Source organism: Pelobates fuscus, chromosome 3 (assembly GCF_036172605.1).
Source record: "Pelobates fuscus isolate aPelFus1 chromosome 3, aPelFus1.pri, whole genome shotgun sequence".
Taxonomy (NCBI): Eukaryota; Metazoa; Chordata; class Amphibia; order Anura; family Pelobatidae; genus Pelobates; species Pelobates fuscus.
Window position 1 is genome coordinate 368,773,960 of NC_086319.1, and position 19,533 is coordinate 368,793,492.

The window sequence follows — 19,533 nt, forward strand, 5'->3', positions numbered from 1 at the left end:
GACGTATAACTGCTAATCATTTATTTTTATTTTTTTATTATTTTTTTTTTTCTCATGGAATATTGGAAAGAGAATGGAGCATATTCACTAACGCATGACTGGAGAACTGATTTACAAACATTTGGGCCAAAAAATGGTAAAAGAAAATAAGGTAAATAACTCCTGGCTCATCTACTTTATCCAGCTCTAGTATTTTACCTTCATTATGTACGACCGTTCTCAAAACTCGCTATTTAGTGAACAGAGCCCGATCTGGTAACTATATTCGACATTACTGAAGACACCAGCTGGTCTGGAAAAATGTGTCGGATGTCCGCAATCTGACACATGGCTGCCAGCTACTCTGCGTACTGGTTTAGCAATTAAAACCAGCTGATATTTGTATATGGGGAATCCATGCCAGTCTCGTAACCCAAGATGTTTGCTTATTCACTGTAATACGATCTTTGAGCGAGTCTTATTTTCATATATATTTTAGCTACCACAGTACATATGCTATTCTCCCTGTTTTTGTGTTTGGCCATCATGTAATTTGAGAATAGACCCTTTGGCTGTGGCTCTCTGCTTTAATCAGCAGTTTGATATTTGTATCGTCTCTCTATTTGTAAGGGCAAAAGTTACATCATTCTTTTGTGCAGCTCTTTGAACTTGGGATTTATTAAAGGCACACTTAGTGTTAGAGCTACAAACGTGTCTTCCTAACACTTTAGTGCTGTTGTACCTGTTTTGGTACCCAGACCCCCTCAAATTGGAATAAAATGTTTTTACTTACCTTTTGTCCATTACCTTTTGTCATCAATCTTGACAATCTCAGCGAATCCAATTCTTTCCAATACGAAAGCATTGGGAGGCGATTAGACGTGCTACAATGCGCTGCGCCAGTCAGCATCGCCTCATAGAGATCAGTGTTAATTTTGGCAGCAAATTTCAATTTAGTTTAAGTCATAGTCTTTTAACTAAAAAGCCGTTTTAGTAATTTGAATTGTTTTAGTCGACAAAATTAACACTGATAGAGATGCATTGAATCAATTAATCTCTATAAGAAGCGTTGAGCATCTCCACGCAGAATTTGGATACCCTAAGATTGTAAGAACCTCTAGTGGTCGTCTGAGTGACCTAGAGGCAGGGCCAGCTGTCCATAGGCCGCGGTGGAGCCACAGCTCCAGGTGGCGCTGTGACAGGGGCCAGTCATCTAAAACAGGATTTCCCAACTCATGGTGGCGATGCAGCGGCACCGCACAGGTTGGGAACCTGTGTGAGGGTCCTTGGGGTGGCCCAGGCCCCTAGGGCCACCCGAACATATGGACATATGCAATGAGGGGCCCGGCCGTGTGCTGTGGCGCTTTAACAGCATGACTGGGCCCCTTCTATCCCCAAAGAGAGCTGGGAGACAGCGTATTACTTCCTCCCAGCTCACACCGAGCCAGCCGTGTGGGAGGAGGAGGAGGAAGCCTCGAGGATGGAGCCGTATCGGCAGAGCAGGTCCCCAACTCTCACCAGCCACATCCAGCAGAAGAAATAGAAAAGAGTCAGCGCTAGTAAATCCTAAGAGGAAGAGGCAGCAATCCCAAACAAGGACTCTTGTGCCCTTGAAAATAATGGAGAGATAGCAAACAAAAAGAGAATGGGGCTGCGCCAAAATACAAAAAGTTTTAATAAATATAAGTCCTAGCTTGGATAAATCCTTGTGTATGTAGCGTTCAGGAGAATTGAGCTGCAGTCCTGTGCTGGTCTCTGGGGCTGTGGAGTTCTGCTTTATGTAGTGGTCAAATATATAGGAGAAGGCGATAAGAGATGAGCGGGAATAATGGTGCAGAAAGTTCTGAGAGGTGCCAATATAAATTAAAGGATAAAATTCCTACTCACATTGGTTAGAGCTTAATCCAGCTATGGTTTGAATGACCTGCAGCTGTACAATCCCCGCTTGTGGGATATGCAGTGAGTGTCCTCTTGGGTGTAGTAAGTCCTAGCTTGGATAAATCCTTGTGTATGTAGAGTTCAGGAGAATTGAGCTGGAGTCCTGTGCTGGTCTCTGGGGCTGTGGAGTTCTGCTTTATGTAGTGGTCAAATATATAGGAGAAGGCGATAAGAGATGAGAGGGAATAATGGTGCAGAAAGTTCTGAGAGGTGCCAACATAAATTAAAGGATAACATTCCTACTCACATTGGTTAGAGCTTAATCCAGCTATGGTTTGAATGACCTGCAGCGGTACAATCCCCGCTTGTGGGATATGCAGTGAGTGTCCTCTTGGGTGTAGTATCAGAGATCCGAGGGGGAGATAATAAAAATGGAAACAATAATGGTGCAGTATGTTCCACAGTGGGAAAAAAGATGATAAAATATAGTAGTAACACTCACATTTAGTAGCCCTTATACTAGCTCTAGTGTGGTAGGTATACAGCAGTACAATCCCCGCCTCTAGGATATGTGATGAGTGTTCTTAAAGATGGTGGTATAAAGAGCCGGGAAGGAAGATAATAAAAAAAAACAAAAAAAAAAAAAAACAGCAATAGTGCTCTCAATAAAATATTATTTGTATATAAAATATAAGAAAATATACTCACAATATATAGAGCAGGCTGACTGCTCTATGACAACTCCATAGGTGGTATGATCCCCACCTGGGATTCTTTGGAGTAATGGAGAGAAGTAAAAGCCAGGTTGGAAAAATATAAAATATAAAAGATGATGGTACAAAAGGTAAAAGGACCAAAATCTATTTATTAACAAATTAAAAAGCAGTACAATATATCATCTACATACACAAGTATTTATCCAAGCTTGGACTTATATTTATTTACTTTTTGTATTTTGGCGCAGCCCCATCCTCTTTTTGTTTGCTATCACAGCCAGCAGAAGGTAAGAACCTGCTGGGTCACAGGCATCTGTATATTTTATTCCCATTTACAGGAAATCCAGAAAACCTCTTACAAAAAAGAACTTTGGTTATGTGAGTCTTATTTTATTCCACAGCTGGACTATAACAAATAAAATAATAACAAAAAAAATTATCACACCGCGCTAAAAACATTTTGAAGTGTTATTCGTGCAAATCATAGAACACTCTTGTCGCCTTCTGATTGATTCAATTTGTGTCAGTGTGATATGTTACTTTTCCCTTCAGATTAGAGGCAGTGTTTTACAACAGGGATTTCTTATCTGGAGGGAAAAAACAGGCAGGTAATCCCCCCAACTTTTTAAAATACCTCCTCCAATTACATTTTGCACTATAAAGTGCCACTTACCCCAAACAGCCCCAGTTCTTTGCCTGCCTTCGGCAGAGGAGGGTGTCAGCTTTTTCCCCAGGAGCAAGGTGTGAGAGAGCTGAGGCTCGGGAGGCTCTGCTGCTTTTTCGGAAGTTCTGCCAGGGGTAAACATGCCGGATGCCTGCATCTTCCCTGTGTTTGTTCCGTCTATACCATGCCGGGAGCCGGACAGACGATAGTGTGCATGTGTGCGCTAGCTGGGAGGTCCTAGCAGTGGAACGCAAGTACAGGTTGCGATGCGTTCCACCGTGGAATCCAGGCCATTGCGATTTCAAAAGTCAGACGTCAAAATTAAAAACTAAAAAAAATTAAAAAATTCTCTCTCAAAATTTTGGTTTCCAGGACTTAGGCTATTTAACCAGCAGCAACTGACTGTTTGCCAGGTGCACTCAAAATCTGTTGCAAGTGTGTCCTCACCTGCCCTCTAACACACTTTGAGGCCATTTAAGGTAAGATTTTTTGCTTTTATCTTATATGAGTCTAACCTGTATTTTAAAGTTTGATTTTTTGGAGCTTTTCTTTCTCTCTCTCTTTTCTCTTCAGTATGTCTAATCCTGAGACTGCGGAGAGAGCTTCAGAGAGGGGGAAATGTTCTGCGAAATCTAAACATTTAAGCTGCGCTGCATGTTCCCAACCCATGCCAGATGGATATAAGCAAAAGATCTGTTCCAATTGTACTAAAGAGGCTTCTGAGGAAGCAAAGACATTGGAAATGTCTATTTTCCTAAGTTGGTTCCAGCAAAGTCTGCAACAAACATTTGTTGAAATGCAGACTGCAGCCGTTCAGTCTGCTCAGGCTTCTGCGTCCCAGGTTTCTCCAGTAATAAATCCGGCTAAGAAAAGGCCTAGATCCTGGGAATTATCTGACGTAAGCTCTGTTTCTTCTCTGACAGAATCTAGGAATGAGGATTCTAGTGATTGTTCTGATGAAGAATTTTCCTTTCCAGAGGAATCTATTGGACAATTGTTAAAGGAAGTCCAGTGTCTGATGGGGGATATGGAACAGTTCAGGAGAAAAGGAAAGAAATCCAAGGTTTTTCCTTTTCATCCACATTTAAAGGATTTGATTCTACTGGAATGGAAATTCCCAGGAAGGAAGCCTTTTATTTCTAAACACTTTAAAGCTCTCTTTTCCATCAATGAGGATCCCGAATGCCTCTTAGATCCTTTACCATCAGTGGACATCCCTATAGCTCAGCTGGGAATGAAGACCACTTTACCTATAGGGGATTCAAGTGGCTTGAAAGATGCCATGGAAAACCGTATTGATTCTTCCTTAAAGAAACTGTTTGTCTCCACAGCATCTCAATCCAAAGCACTGATTGCAGGTACTTCAGTGGCAAAGGCACATAATCATTGGCTGGAAGAATTAGAAAAGATTTATGCGGGTGAATCCAAAGAAGATCTAGTCAAGTTGTTACAAAATATCTAGATGGCCTCTTACTTCCTAGTTGATTCCTCTTCAGAAAGTCTGAAGATCTCGGGTAAGACTATGGGTTTATCTACTGTGGTAAGAAGAGCAGTATGGTTGAGAAGCTGGTCGGCTGATTCAGCATCTAAAAATTCTCTATGTGACATTCCATTTGAACCAGGCATACTTTTTGGTTCTAAACTAGATGATCTTTTGAAGCAAATGAAGGAAGGCAAGAAGGCTTTACCTGAAGATAACAGGAAGCAACATGGGAACAAAATATTTTTTAGAGACCAACCTGCTTACAGAGGCTCCTTTCGGGGAGACTCTTACCGGGGTCAACAAAGGAAGGTGTTTGATTACAGGAGAAAAGATAAGTTCTCTGACAAAAAGAATAGAAACTTATGACGCCATTCCTGTTGGAGGAAGACTCACGCACTTTCTGGATTGCTGGCAGAAAACTACCTCGGATCGCTGGACTCTTTCAGTAATAAGGAATGGTTACTGTCTGGATCTATTAGAGATCCCACAAAGAAAGATTTTATGTTCTTCAGTCCACTCAACTGCTACAGAAAAGGCTCTGATGGGAGAAGTGTCAAAGCTTCTTCAAAAGTATGTTATAGAAATGGTGCATCTAAAAGAAAGATTCTTGGGCACTTATTCAAACCTCATTTTGGTTCCAAAGCCAGACGGTTCTTACAGACCCATTCTAGATCTCAAAGACAGACCAGAGGCCATAGAATCCCTTTCTATTCCAGGGAAGTTCAGTCTAGCCTTTGTGTTTCCTCCTATTTCGCTTATTCTCAGGATTCTCAGTTCTCCTAAATATACCCGGTTCAACCTTTTGGAAACTTCCCCTGTTAGTAGACATACTGGAACACTCCATGGTACCACTTCTGACTCTGAAGAAATTCAATTGACGGCCTGGTTTCTGAATACCAGATATTAAAGAGAAGGGGTTTGTCTCCTGAAGTTATTAAGATTTTGATGGCTGCTAAAAAAGAATCTACTTCCAAGATTTATTCCAGAATATGGAAGAAGTTTTGTTGTTGGTGTATTAAGGTCAAAGAAAATTCAGTAACCGCTTCCATTCCAAACATCCTTAGTTTCATGCAGATGGGCTTTGCGAAAGGATTGAAGCCAGCCACGCTCAAGGTCCAAATTTCGGCTATAAGTTTCTTTTCGTTCAGATGTTTGGCTTCGATTATTCTAATCACCAGATTTTTGATTGGTTCCTAACATCAGGGAAACTTTTCCTCCGTGGGATCTTAATTTAGTTTTATCAGCTCTCTGCGAACCTCCGTTTGAACCTCTAGAAAAGTCTTCTCTGAAGGTTTTATCGTTCAAGACTTTGTTTTTGGTGGCTATTACCTCGGCTAAAAGATTGGGAGAACTTCAAGCTCTGAATTCAAATTTTCCTTTTTTAGTTTTCCATCAGGACAAAGTGGTGTTAAAGCTGGATCCTTCTTTTATTCCCAAGGTTTGTTCTTCCTCTACCATCAATCGAGAAATAATTTTACCTACTTTTTGCAAACAGCCTTCTAATGCCTTAGAAGTAAAATTGCACTGCCTGGACATTAAGAGATCTCTGCTGCAGTACCTGGAAAGTACAAAGTCCTTTAGGAAATCTAACAGTCTTTTTGTCTTGTTTCATGGTCCAAGAAGAGGTTTGATGGCTTCAAAGGGCTCTCTGGCCAGATGGTTAAAAGACTGCATTCGTTTGGCTTATTCCACATCCAACGTTTCTGTACCTAGCTCCAATAAAGCTCTTTCTACCAGAGCTATGTCCACATCTTGGGCCCTGCAGGATTCAGCTACGTCTTCTCAAATTTGTTCTGCAGCCACGTGGTCATCTCTTCATACATTTGCTAAACATTACAAATTAGACATACTGGCCTCGGAAGACGCAACTTTTGGGCGCAAGGTGTTACAAGCAGTTGTGAAATGAGCCCTGCCCTTAGGGGATTGCTTTGATTATCCCTGTTGTAAAGCACTGCCTCTAATCTATATGGGAAAAGCTAAAAGGCAGTGCTCACTTCCCCCCATGTTCTAATAAACAAAATTTTGCAGTTACCCGGCTTTTGTATTCTGGGGCTGTTTGGGGTAAGTGGCACTTTATAGTGCAAAATGTAAGTGGGGGAGGTATTTACACCCTGTTGCAAATTCTATTTAAGTGTCACAAAGATGAAATATTTAGTTTTTCAGTTTAACTCATGGATGGCATTGTGTCTCAAGGCTCTTTTGATCACTGAAAACAATCTCTGACAACACCTGTGATAATTAGATTGCCAGGTGAGCCCAATTTAGGGAAAAACTACTAAAAGAGGGTGGTCCACATTATTAAGCAGAGCACCATTTTCATGCAATATGGGGAAGAAAAAGGATCTCTCTGCTGCCGAAAAGAGTGAAATAGTTCAATGCCTTGGACGAGGTATGAAAACATTAGATATTTCACGAAAACGTAAGCGCGATCATCGCACTATTAAGAGATTTGTGGCTGATTCAGAGCACAGACGGGTTTGTGCAGATAAAGGCACATTGAGGAAGAGTTCTGCCAGATCCATGCATCGGATCAAGAGAGCAGCTGCTAAAATCCCATTAGATGGCAGCAAACAGATATTTGAAGCTGCTGGTGCCTCTAGAGTCCCACGGAAATCAAGGTGTAGAGTCCTCCAACGTCTTGCAACTGTGCATAAACCTTCTATTCGGCCACCACTAACCAATGCTCACAAGCAGAAAAGGCTGCTTTGGGCAGAAAAATACATGATGACTAATTTTAAAACAGTCCTGTTCACTGATGAGTGCCATGCAACCGTGGATGGTCCAGATGGATGGAGTAGTGGATGGTTGGTGGACGGCCACCCTGTTCCAACAAGGCTGCAACGTCAGCAAGGGGGTGGTGGAGTCATGTTTTGTCCCGGAATCATGGGAAGAGAGCTGGTCGGCCCCTTTAGGGTCTCCGAAGGTGTAAAGATGACCTCTGCAAAGTATGTGGAGTTTCTGACTGACCACTTTCTTCCCTGGTACAGAAGGAAGAACTATGCTTTCCGTAATAAAATCATCTTCATGCATGACAATGCACCATCTCATGCTGCAAAGAATACCTCTGCATCAATGGCTGCTATGGGGATAAAAAGAGAGAAAGTCATGGTGTGGCCTCCATCCTCCCCTGACCTCAATCCTATTGAGAACCTTTGGAGCATCCTCAAGCAAAAGATCTATGAGGGTGGGAGGCAGTTTACATCCAAACAGCAGCTCTGGGAGGCTATTCTGCCATCTTGCAAACACATTCAAGAAGAAACTGTCCAAAAACTCACAATTTCAATGGATGCAAGACTTGTGAAGCTGCTATCAAATAAGGGGTCCTATGTTAAAATGTAACGTGACCTGTTAAAATGTTTAAAAAGTTAAAATGTTGTTATAAGTTTGATTGAAATAGCTTTTGATTTCAGCAAATATGCTGCAAACACAACAAATGACAATTTTCAGTTCTTTACAACCTATAAAGGGTTTTGAAACTTACTGTGCGGAATAATTTGGAACAGTGCATTGTACGTTTATGTAAAAAAAATACTGTTATCCTTAGGAGGTTTGTTCAATAAAATTGAAATTGTACTCTTAACAGTTGATAACATGAGAATTATGCTGACTGTTATTTATATCAAGTATTTAGGTAACATTTGCATAATAATTTGGAACCGGGTGTATATATTGGTCATATACATTTGATTTGCATTTAATATATGTGTATCTGATCATGGGGTCTGATTGTATGTGTGCCTCAGGGATGGGGTATTTTTCTATGTTTGTGTCTTGGAGTGGGCATGTTTGCATGTGGGAGTGGGTATGTTTGTATGTGTGTTTGGGAGCAGGTACATTTGTGTCTGGTAGTGTGTATGTTTGTATATGTGTGTAATGTGTGGGTATCTGTGTTTGTATGTGTAATGTTAGTAGTGTGTGTGTTTCTGCATGTGTGTACTTTGTGTATACTGTATGTGTTTTGTGTGTGTGTGTGTGTCTGTATATCTGTGTAACTGCATGTGTTGCAGTGTATCTGTATGTGGCAGTGTCTGTATCTGCAGGCGTATCAGTGTGTCTGTACATCTGTATGTGGCAGTTTTTGATACATGACACACATACAGTTGCACAGACACACTGATACACATGCAGATATACAGACAGACACACAAACACTGCCACACATGCAGATACATAGACAAACAGATACAAACACTGACAAACATATACACAGACACAGTCTCATCTGCATATGGACTTTTAAGTCAGAGACTGGTAGTTATATTTTTCTTTTTTATTGTTTTTTATACTGTATCCAATAATATATATATATATATATATATATATATATATATATATATATATATATATATACTTCTACCAAACGGATTCCTGTGGTGAAAAGAAGGGAGTCTAGCCCTTAAACTACACTAATCCGTTTTACTGAGCCAGTTTAAAGGCTCTCCTCTTGTGAGTATAACAGCTCTATTTATTTGTTGCTATATATACAAACGGAACTTCACTATATTCTGTGTATCCATTTTTCCGAGATACCAAGGGAGCCTATATATCTATCCAATTGGAAAAGGGGAGGGGTTGCCCTAAACAGACTTGCTTCATACCAGAGCAATAGGATTTCATAGCTCTGGAATCTGTGAGTGTTCCCTTGTTATTATTATCACATTCATAAGTGTTTAATAGTTTGCACTATGTACACTTTATTTTTGTCTTAAAAGGTACCACTACAACAGAATATACATCTCTGTATAGAAAAAGTTTAAGTGTTTTATTTAAGTGTATCACTGGTATTGCATGTGGTGTACCACAATTCTAAATAAGCGCTCCACTGTTCCATTGCATATTATACTTGATTGTGTGGTGTTTTGGAGATTTGCACATTCAGTGTGGCAGCTGCTATAATTATTAGATTTTATTCCATTTATGAAATAACTTTTCTCTAGAAATATATTTTGAGCTATACGTTTCTTACACATCTATATTTATATACAGCGTATAGGTAAGTGTATTGGCTGCAGTGCACACACAGACACAAGCTACATCCCCAGCATACACACACACACACACACACACGCTACATCCCCAGCACACACACAGACACACACTTCATCCCCAGCACACCCACACAGAGACACTACCATTGCACAAGCATATATGTTGTTGTTGTTTTGGGGGGGGGGGGGGGGGGCAGCATTTCATACTTGGATCCAGGCAGCACCATGTCTTGGGCTGGCCCTGCCCAGAGGTGTTACTAGGAAGCAATGTAAATACTGCCTTTTCTCTGGGAAGGCAGCATTTACATTGCTGAGCCTGCAGGGACAGGCTATAGGCACCACACAACCACTACATTAAGCTGTAGTGGTTCTGGTGACTATAGTGTCCCTTTAAGTAAACACAGACTTGTGAAGAACTGATGAGGGATTTGAGCATTTTAGACCAAAATTCAAAGTTATAATATCACTATTTTGGAATATTTTTGCAGCTCTAGTATTTTCATTAATCTTGTTGGTTGTTGTTGAGTTTGTTATTTGTGTCCTGGCTTTGTGCTAACATTGCCTTGATTTGGTGTTAGCGCTGACTAGAATGATCTCACCATAGCAGTTTAGTCAGCAAGTTAACCAACTGCAAGGGTACTGCATCCACCTGGGAGATCTGGCTACATTTCTTGTATATATTGCTATTAGTAACTTGCTTTTTTAAATTAATACGAGCCGCACTTGGTTGACATTTTTAAAGGACCCAATCATTCATCAAATCGGAAGGGTCCTCTGGGATACATACTGCTGCTTTAGAATAAAGAGGTGGAGAATTGAATTAGTGGAAGTCCTATGAACTCCATCCACGCTAGAAGACCTTGAAGGTAATTATGCAGGGCCGTGACAATGAACATTCCGTAAACAAGATGTCAGAATCCGGGTGAAACAAGGTTGATTACATCCCCTTTCTCTCTCTTTTTTTTTATTTTTTATATCTAAATGTTGAGATTTCTATTATAATAAGTAGTTGGTTTTAAATTCACAAGTAGTTTAACCTATAACAATTTTCCAGGGAAAGCATTTGACTAAGAAATGTAATGGCTAAAGATTTTCTGTTTCATAACAATCAGGTAGCCTCAGGGTACGTTCATATTTAGCCTAAGCAATACTGCAGAAAAATGCTAGTGGAAAAATTAATAGGATTTTATATGCTAGGTCTTTACAGATTAATTTTGATGTTTGTAGATCCTTAAAAAGGTTAAATTACTAAAACCACTACAAGTTATTGGTTTTTTTTTTTTTGTGTGCATTTAATTATGTATTTTTTTTTCATTGGCAAATATCTATAAACAGCTTGCTGAAGCTGCACTTCTCTTGTCTGCAGCCTTTGTAAGCCCTCCCCTTCTAACCCCGCCCAGTCTTTCTGTGGATGTCCAATTACAGACTTCCCAACGTAGCTCACTGAGACGTCTATGCAAGGCAGGTGACTGAGCAATTGCCCGCCTCTTGAGTTACCGTAAGTGCCACTGAAAGCTGGAGAATGTAACAAGGTTAATTTATAAAAGTGCCAATACACCCAGACAGAGGCAAAATGGATATAGAGATCAATGGACATGCAAACAAATCATCATGGACAGACACACATATAGACAGACATATTCAAAGGCATAAGGCATATCCTTCTTGTGGTTATTTGCTGCGGTGGAGTTGACCTGCTTTGGACTGGTGCCACCTGGACTATTCTTTAATATACACAGGCCTTCTTCTTCTGCTATTACAGGCACAGAAAAACACACACATACAGACACATTCATTCACATACAGTATGAAATGTCTGTAATTTATATTAACTAAACTTTGCAGTTATCTACAGACACGTCTTGCATATAACTGTTAATTGTGGCATATGATGACAAACAGTATTTTGCTCAGCTAAAATCCTCGTCGCAGCACTAACCACTGTGCAATGGGCAAAACACACCGGGCTCCGCACTCTAACAAACCCGCCGACACGCCAAAGGGTGCCACCACCTCCTCCCTACGGCAATACCTGGTATCTCACGCTGAAACGGCCTCACAGGCCTCCAATGACTCGGAGGCCTCTGGCATCTCCCGCCCAGCATCGCCACGTGGCGAACACCAAGCACCCCCAACCAGACTGGGTGCAGCTGATCCGGGCATTCCCGACCAGGCAAGACTTGAAGGAGGCCAACTCAGAACTGCGAACCGCGGAGCTGCACTCCCTCAGGGAGGATATTCAAGGCCTACACACCAAGGTGTCCCAGCTGGAAGCGGACTGTGACCACCTGATGTCCGCCCAGTCTGCTACTACAGACACCCTACATGGCCACAAGGTACAGATGCGACAAATGGCCTTACATATGGAAGATCTGGATAACTGAGGCCGACGACAAAACATCCGGATGAGAGGTATCCCCGAAGATGCAGACCAAACAGCGCCGATCCTGGACACCCTCAGGGAACTATTTTTTCGAATCTTAGGCCGCCCGGCAGCCACCTCCATCGAATTCATCAGAGCACACCGAGCGCTAAGACCGAGGGGCCCACCGGAGGCTCCCCCAAGGGACGCAATCTGCTGCCTGGCCAACTTCCAGCTAAAGGAAGAAATATTGCGCAAAGCGCGCGGAACGGAGAGAATCACACTAAACGGTGTGGAAGTACAGCTTTACCCAGATCTTTCACCGGCCACCCTGGCAAACCGAAGGGCGATGAGGCCCCTCACAAGAGCCCTACAAACAAACAGAATCAGATACAGATGGAACTTCCCAACAGGGCTACAGGCCATCACCGCTAAGGGACCCGTCACAGTCCGGTGCCCTGAGGACTTAAGCAACCTAATTGTGGAACTACAACTCACGCCCATCAATATGACTTGGCTGGACCCCCTCACCTTCTATATGGTGAACCCTGAGTCACGGGGGCCTCCACCTCCACCCCGCAGAAGCAAGGGGTCCCGCCAGCAGGCCACCCGGCTCTCGGGGAACGCAGCATAAGAGATCTGGAGACGGACGCAGTGCATAAACGCAAGTAACACCCCATGGGACTCTCTCTCCGCTCAGGGCGCCAGCCCCCTACGAACACTTTGGGGTCTAAACAGGCCACCTTGCAGTACCCATTGAACAGGGGGGTGGGGGTGGGAGATGTGGGAATATTGGGTCACCCGGCTACTGCTAGACAGGACTCCTGTAAAACTATAAGGTACCCACACACTGAAAGGGTGGAGAGAACAGAGGGAATCCGCAGTGAAAGGGGCCTCAAGCAGACAGATCCCGTTATGGAGGGGGAGGGGGTTTGGAGAGGACAGGGACCCAGGGGGGAGACACCTCAAGGTGAGGCCACATTGGCAGGCAAGAAGGGTATGAGATAACGACGGGGAACGACCTGTCCTAACCCCATAGGAGTGGGGGGGTTCGTTTACCCAGACTGGGCCTCACCGCCGGTGGGGCTCACTCACACACCATGACTACATGCAAATTACAGGGGGGGAGAGGGTACACTGGGCGAGCAGACACCGCGGACCCAACCATTACCCCTGGGAACTGCTTGCACTGGATCACTATGTCCACACAATGCCCACCTCACATGCAGACCCAACCCAAGTCCAGCACAATAGGGGCCACCTGAGAGGGGCTGGGGACGAGGGGGACACCCCATGGGGGGAACGGGAACCCGATCAGAGGGGAGGGCACACTCACTAGGGAAAGAGGGGCCAGGGACGAGTAACCTGAACACTCTGAGATGGGCACTTATATTGTGGTTTGCACTGCTGTTTTATGCACACTAGTTTACAAGTTAATGTTTTACAGTAAATGTTCTGATCTTATGTTATAATGTGAATACACGCATACACCGCGGACACCCACAACCACCTCATGAAAATATGACCCAGAGCTAGAGGGCTACTTGCCCCACCGACGAGGATCGAATTGACGGCACGACTCTCATAGACCGAGCCGTTCAGGGGATCCATAGGGATCCGGCAGACAGAGACCGAGACACTACCCACAGGTTTCCGCCGATCACGTGGACACGGGGAGGACTGGACCCACCCGGAGTCCCCTTGCCTCCTCCTACAACCTTGCAGGGCACAGCGACCTTAGATAGGTGAGCGGAATCCGCGGACCACAGAAGACCGCAGGCTTACCACTCCCCGTCGCTGACACCTCTCCGTTACCTTACGGGGACAAATACACACACCTCACCCCCCCCCCTTGTTTTCCCTATCCAACAACCCTACCCAGACGAACCTACCTGACAAACACTTCCCAAGACTCCCAGACCCGACTGTGAATCGCAGGCCAACTGACACGGCCACCGCTGCACCGCGGCGCAAATGGCGCTGATACCGGACTGCCTTGCTATCCTCTCCATTAATGCTAGAGGCCTCAACAAACCAGAGAGGCGCTCGGGGGCACTGAGAGACTTCCACATTAAACGAGCCTCAATAGTACTGATACAGGAGACGCATTTTAGGGAAGGGTCCAGGCCGAAATTGACCAATCATCATTTCCCGACGGGTTACTACAGTGACTACCACGCAGGGAAGTCCAGGGGCACTGCCATCCTGATTAACAAAAGGATTCCCTTTGAGGAACGGGGACAGATGACAGATAGGGAGGGTAGATAGCTCTTCCTAAAAGGCACAATTGCAGGACAGACCTTTCGCAAACATCTATGCCCCAAACCACAGGCAACATTCCTTGCAAATACAATTAAAAAGCTACAGTCCTTCGCGGAGGGGATCCTTATAGTGAGGGGCAAATTAAATGTAGCGCTACATCCGCGCTGGGACGACTCCTCCGGCACTTCTCGAATACCAACGCAACAGCTCAACCTAATCAAAATACACCTGACTCGCCACAAACTGATAGACTGCTGGAGGGCCCACCACCCAGACAAGAGGGACTACACCTTCTTCTCACACCCACACAGTGCATACTCCAGACTGGACTATTTCTTCACCACACCCTATCACCTACCCCTAACACACAGTGCGGAACACGGAGTGGCGACGTGGTCAGACAACGCACCTGCGATCCTGACACTCGCATCCCCCCTGTACAGACCCAGACTCACTAAGTGGAGACTAAACGACTACCTTCTCACCAGGACTGACCTAACAGCCGACATAGGGGTGACGCTCAAAGAATACTTCGAGATGAACACGGCCGAACAGACATCGCCGACCATCAACACACAAAAGTGTTGTTCGCAGGCACTTCATTCGACAGGGCGCTACCCTCAAAAAACAGACTGACAGCCGACTGAAGGAACTCGTGACGGAAATACAAAGGCTAGACAGCCTCAACAAAAATACACAACACGTGGCACACCAGGCGACATTATTACAACTACGACGAGACCTGACCAGCCTTCTTCACAGGAAACACCACAGAGACGTAGTCAGGCACAAAGCCTTCTTTCTACTCCATGGTAACAAAAGTGGAAAACTGCTGGCCAACTGCTCATTCATCGATAGAATGAGAGACACAAAAGGCACCCTGCAACTCCTACCCTCTAAAATCCTAGGCATAATACGGGGCTACTACTCAGACCTATATGCCCTTCCACAACCCCACTCGGACAAGGCAAAAGCCAACCTCCGGGAGAAAATTCTTAGCTACCTGACAGCACACCCCCTCCCGACAATAGACAAAGAAGCCGCCGACCAACAAGACGAACCCATCTCTATGGAAGAACTGACCATGGCCATCAAAATGACAAAGCAAGGCAAAAGCCCAGGCCCTAACGGGTTACCACTGAGGTATTATAAAACATTCGCTGACCACCTATATTCCCCTCTGCTAGACGCACTAAACGCACTACGGGAGGGACACCACCTCCCTAAACAAGCACTGACAGCACATATCACAATCATCCCAAAGGGGGACAAAGACAGAGAACATTGCGGAAATTATAGACCTATCTCGCTCATCAACTGCGATGTCAAACTAATGGCGAAAATCCTAGCTACACGCCTTCAAACACACATCCCCCACTTGATACACCCAGACCAGGTGGGATTTGTCATGGGTCGGGAGGCAAGGCACAACACGGTTAGGGCGTTGACCCTCATGCACGGACGGAGGGGGAGGCGACGGAGGCCTTCTTCTGCTGTCCACGGACGCAGAGAAGGCCTTCGACAGAGTTGACTGGCAATACATGTTCCATACACTGGCACACGTAGGACTGGGACCACACTTCAGGAGCTGGGTTGAGGCGCTGTACGACGGGCCCACAGCCCATGCCGTCGTCAACGGAGCCCTGACACCCGAACTTGCGATACATAACGGCACAAGGCAGGGATGCCCTCTGTCCCCCTTGCTATTCGTGCTGGCACTCGAGCCCTTCCTAACAAATGTACGACACAATGCGGACATAGGGGGCATTAAGAAGGGGGACACGCAGCATAAGGTAGCGGCGTATGCCGATGACCTCCTGTTCTTTGTCACTAACCCAGAGGTCACACTACCAAACATCCTGAAAGCATTCAGGGAATACGGGGAGATATCCAATCTCAAAATTAACTTCTCCAAGTCCTACGTCTTGAACGTTAGTGTACCCGAGACCAGAGCCGCCCCGCTGAGACAGAGCCATACGTTCCACTGGGCAGATCACAAGATACAATATCTAGGCACATGGCTGACCAAGAAGAACAAGGACCTATTCAGGGAAAACTTTGCCCCCTTGCTGGACATATTCTGACGGGACCTATCTGACTGGGCGTACCCACACATATCCTGGCTAGGCAGGATCCAGGTCATAAAGATGAATTTTCTCCCACGCTTACTATACCTCATGCAGGCCCTCCCTATCAATATCCCCAGACTCTTTAACACCTTGAGACAGGCAATGAGAAAGTACGTGTGGAAACAGAGAAGGCCGAGGGTCAGGATGGCCACACTGACACTACCCAAAGACAGGGGCGGACTGGCTATGCCGGACCTTACCCTATACTACGAATCCTGCCATCACCAAAGGATCATGGAGTGGTCGAAGGAGAAGGTGCTAAAAAATTGGAAAGACGCGGAGGCTGGGAGGCCACTATCCCCCTGCCATGGCTGACGGGGGGGGGGCGAGAGGACAATGCTCACCCTATACGGCGGCAACACTGAGGGTGTGGAGGGGAGTAGCGAAGAGGTGCAGACTGGCACCATACCCGTCCTCCCTCCTCCCCTTGACTCACAATGACAGCTTCCCACCAGGCTTGGACCCCAACGCATTCAGGGACCTGCTACACCATAAGACCCCTAAACTACACCACCTACTTGACAGGACTGACTGCAAGACGCTCCAGAACCTGCTCGAGGGATCCCCTACACCACCTTAAATATAGACAACTACAAAGCTATGTACGCACCCTCCCAGGAGGCACGGCACTGACGCGAGACCCCACCACATTTGAACGAATGTGTTTAGATCCAGACCCCCAACCACACGAGATCTCACTCATCTACTCCATGCTCCAAAGGGAAACCCCGACTGAGAAACCGAAGTTCATGGGGACGTGGGAACAGACATTAGGTAAAACCTTCACTGATGGAGACTAGGAAAAAATGTGCTACCTAACACATCACTGCTCGGTCTTCAGCAGGACGCAAGAAACCGCGTTCAAGCTACTTACGAACTGGTACCGCACCCCAATCACACTCCACACCATAGACCCAGAACACTCTGACCTTTGCTGGAGATGCAGCAAAGAGGCACCACACTCCACCTTTGGTGGGACTGCGAGGCCATCCGACCTTTCTGGAAGGGCATACACGATCTCATCCAAACGTTTTCGGACGCACCACCACCCTTCCTACCAGAAACCATGCACTTACACCACACAAAGACCCCCAGATGACGCTACAAAAAGTCGCTAACCACACGAATATTGAACGTAGCTAAGCAAGTGCTCCCACAATTCTGGAAGCAGACGGTAACCCCACCACTGACCACATGGTTCTCCCAAATGGAGGAACTCAGGGCTATAGAGGAACTCAACATGAGTGCTACCAACTCCTCAGATAAATATATGGAAATCTGGACACACTGGCTACTGACGACTACCAGAGCGGACTTTGTAAATAGGCTCAAATATGACCGTACAGACCGCCACAACAGTTGAAGACGCAGACCGAGACACCCCCCCGACAGTAACCCACCCCCACACAGACAGTGCTCCCTCCTGAAACCCCCCCACACCACACACACGCCAACACAAACAACGAGAGCTGACAACTAGACCCAGTAAAACACCACCTACAGGGGTCGCCAGCAATCGCAACAACCTACACAGAGCCGCACAACTGCGCGGGGGTACTACTCGCGGAAGGAGGCCGTATCCATAGACTAAGCCCACAACTAGGGCACAGGTAGAACCTAGTATAAGAAAAAAAAATATCTACAAGCAAACAGAGGGCGCTATATACTCACTTGTAGATAGTGAACACAAAATTGTACTATCTACAAGTGAAGCAATATGAGTGTAAAATAGCTCAAAACACCACTATGTATACTCGTAGAGTCGTGTTGCATACTCCGTGCCTGGTCTGCCGTGCACTATTAAGCAATGTTTTGTTTTGTGCGGTGGCATGTAGGTTCTAGCTGCTGTCCTGATTTTAAAAGGTCTCTAAGTCCTGAGACAAGAGGACTTCTGCTATTACAGTTAGAGCAGACTTTTACTGCTCTACCTTTGTGAGTGAGATTTATTCCCCTTACTTTAATCTTATACAATTTTAAAGTCATATTATCCTATGATCTTTTTCTTGTGTTTGTTTTACATATTAATGTTACCCTGAGGGGTGATCCACGCCAGTGTTGCTAATACCACTTAAAATTGTAAGTGTGGATTTCTCCCTTTTTGGACTTTTCACGTGTTGCACATTGCACATGCACTTTATAATATATTATTGAGAATAATATTTTATATTTAACACATATTAGCTATTTAAAGTTATAGGGCACCTTATTTCTTTGAACTGTATACAGGTAGAACCTACATGCCACCGCACAAAACAAAACATTACTTAATAGTGCACGGCAGACCAGGCACAGAGTATGCAACACGACTCCACGAGTCAAAGGCACCGCCAACACACCTGACGACCCGTGAATGGACGTAACTAACTACATAGCCAACACGGGCAATAACCCAACAGACATAACACGCAGGTGAATCACAGACCACCGCATCACACGTTTAAAAGCTATAGTCAATTATCCGAAAATGGGCCTGCGTGTCACATGAACGAAACTTGATGCGAGATCTGCGTATCTCAAGCACATAAAATACCGTACCATACTGAAACCTGTGTGTTTCAAGCTCTCCTAGACATGATACATTTGTAATCCTGCTGTGGAATTTCATATCTTTCATGAGGCCTGTGCGCCTCGACGGTAATTACCTCTAGTTGCTCTTACACTTGGAAAATCAATAAAATTCTTATTTACAAAAAAATTAAAAAATATGCAGGAGATATTCAAAGCACATTTTCATCCCACAAACAGCACAACATAGGGAAAGGCTAGCATAGATCTCTCCTTCTCAGGAATTGTTATAATAAGTTTACTTATCCCAATATTTAAAGGGACACTTATTTTATTCAAAGGAATACTATAAGTGCCCCTGTGCTCTATCTCTCCCCCCCCCCCCCCCCCTCCCCGGTACACCTCCACAAGCCATGAAAGGGTTAAAAAAAAAGCCTCTTATTGCCTTGGCCTGGATCGGGCTACTCACGCAATGGCATGGCAACCCATGAATTTAATGCATATGCGCGGGCCGCGGCACGCTTACATTAGGCCTTCTCCATAGGAAAGCATTGACTGAAGACACTG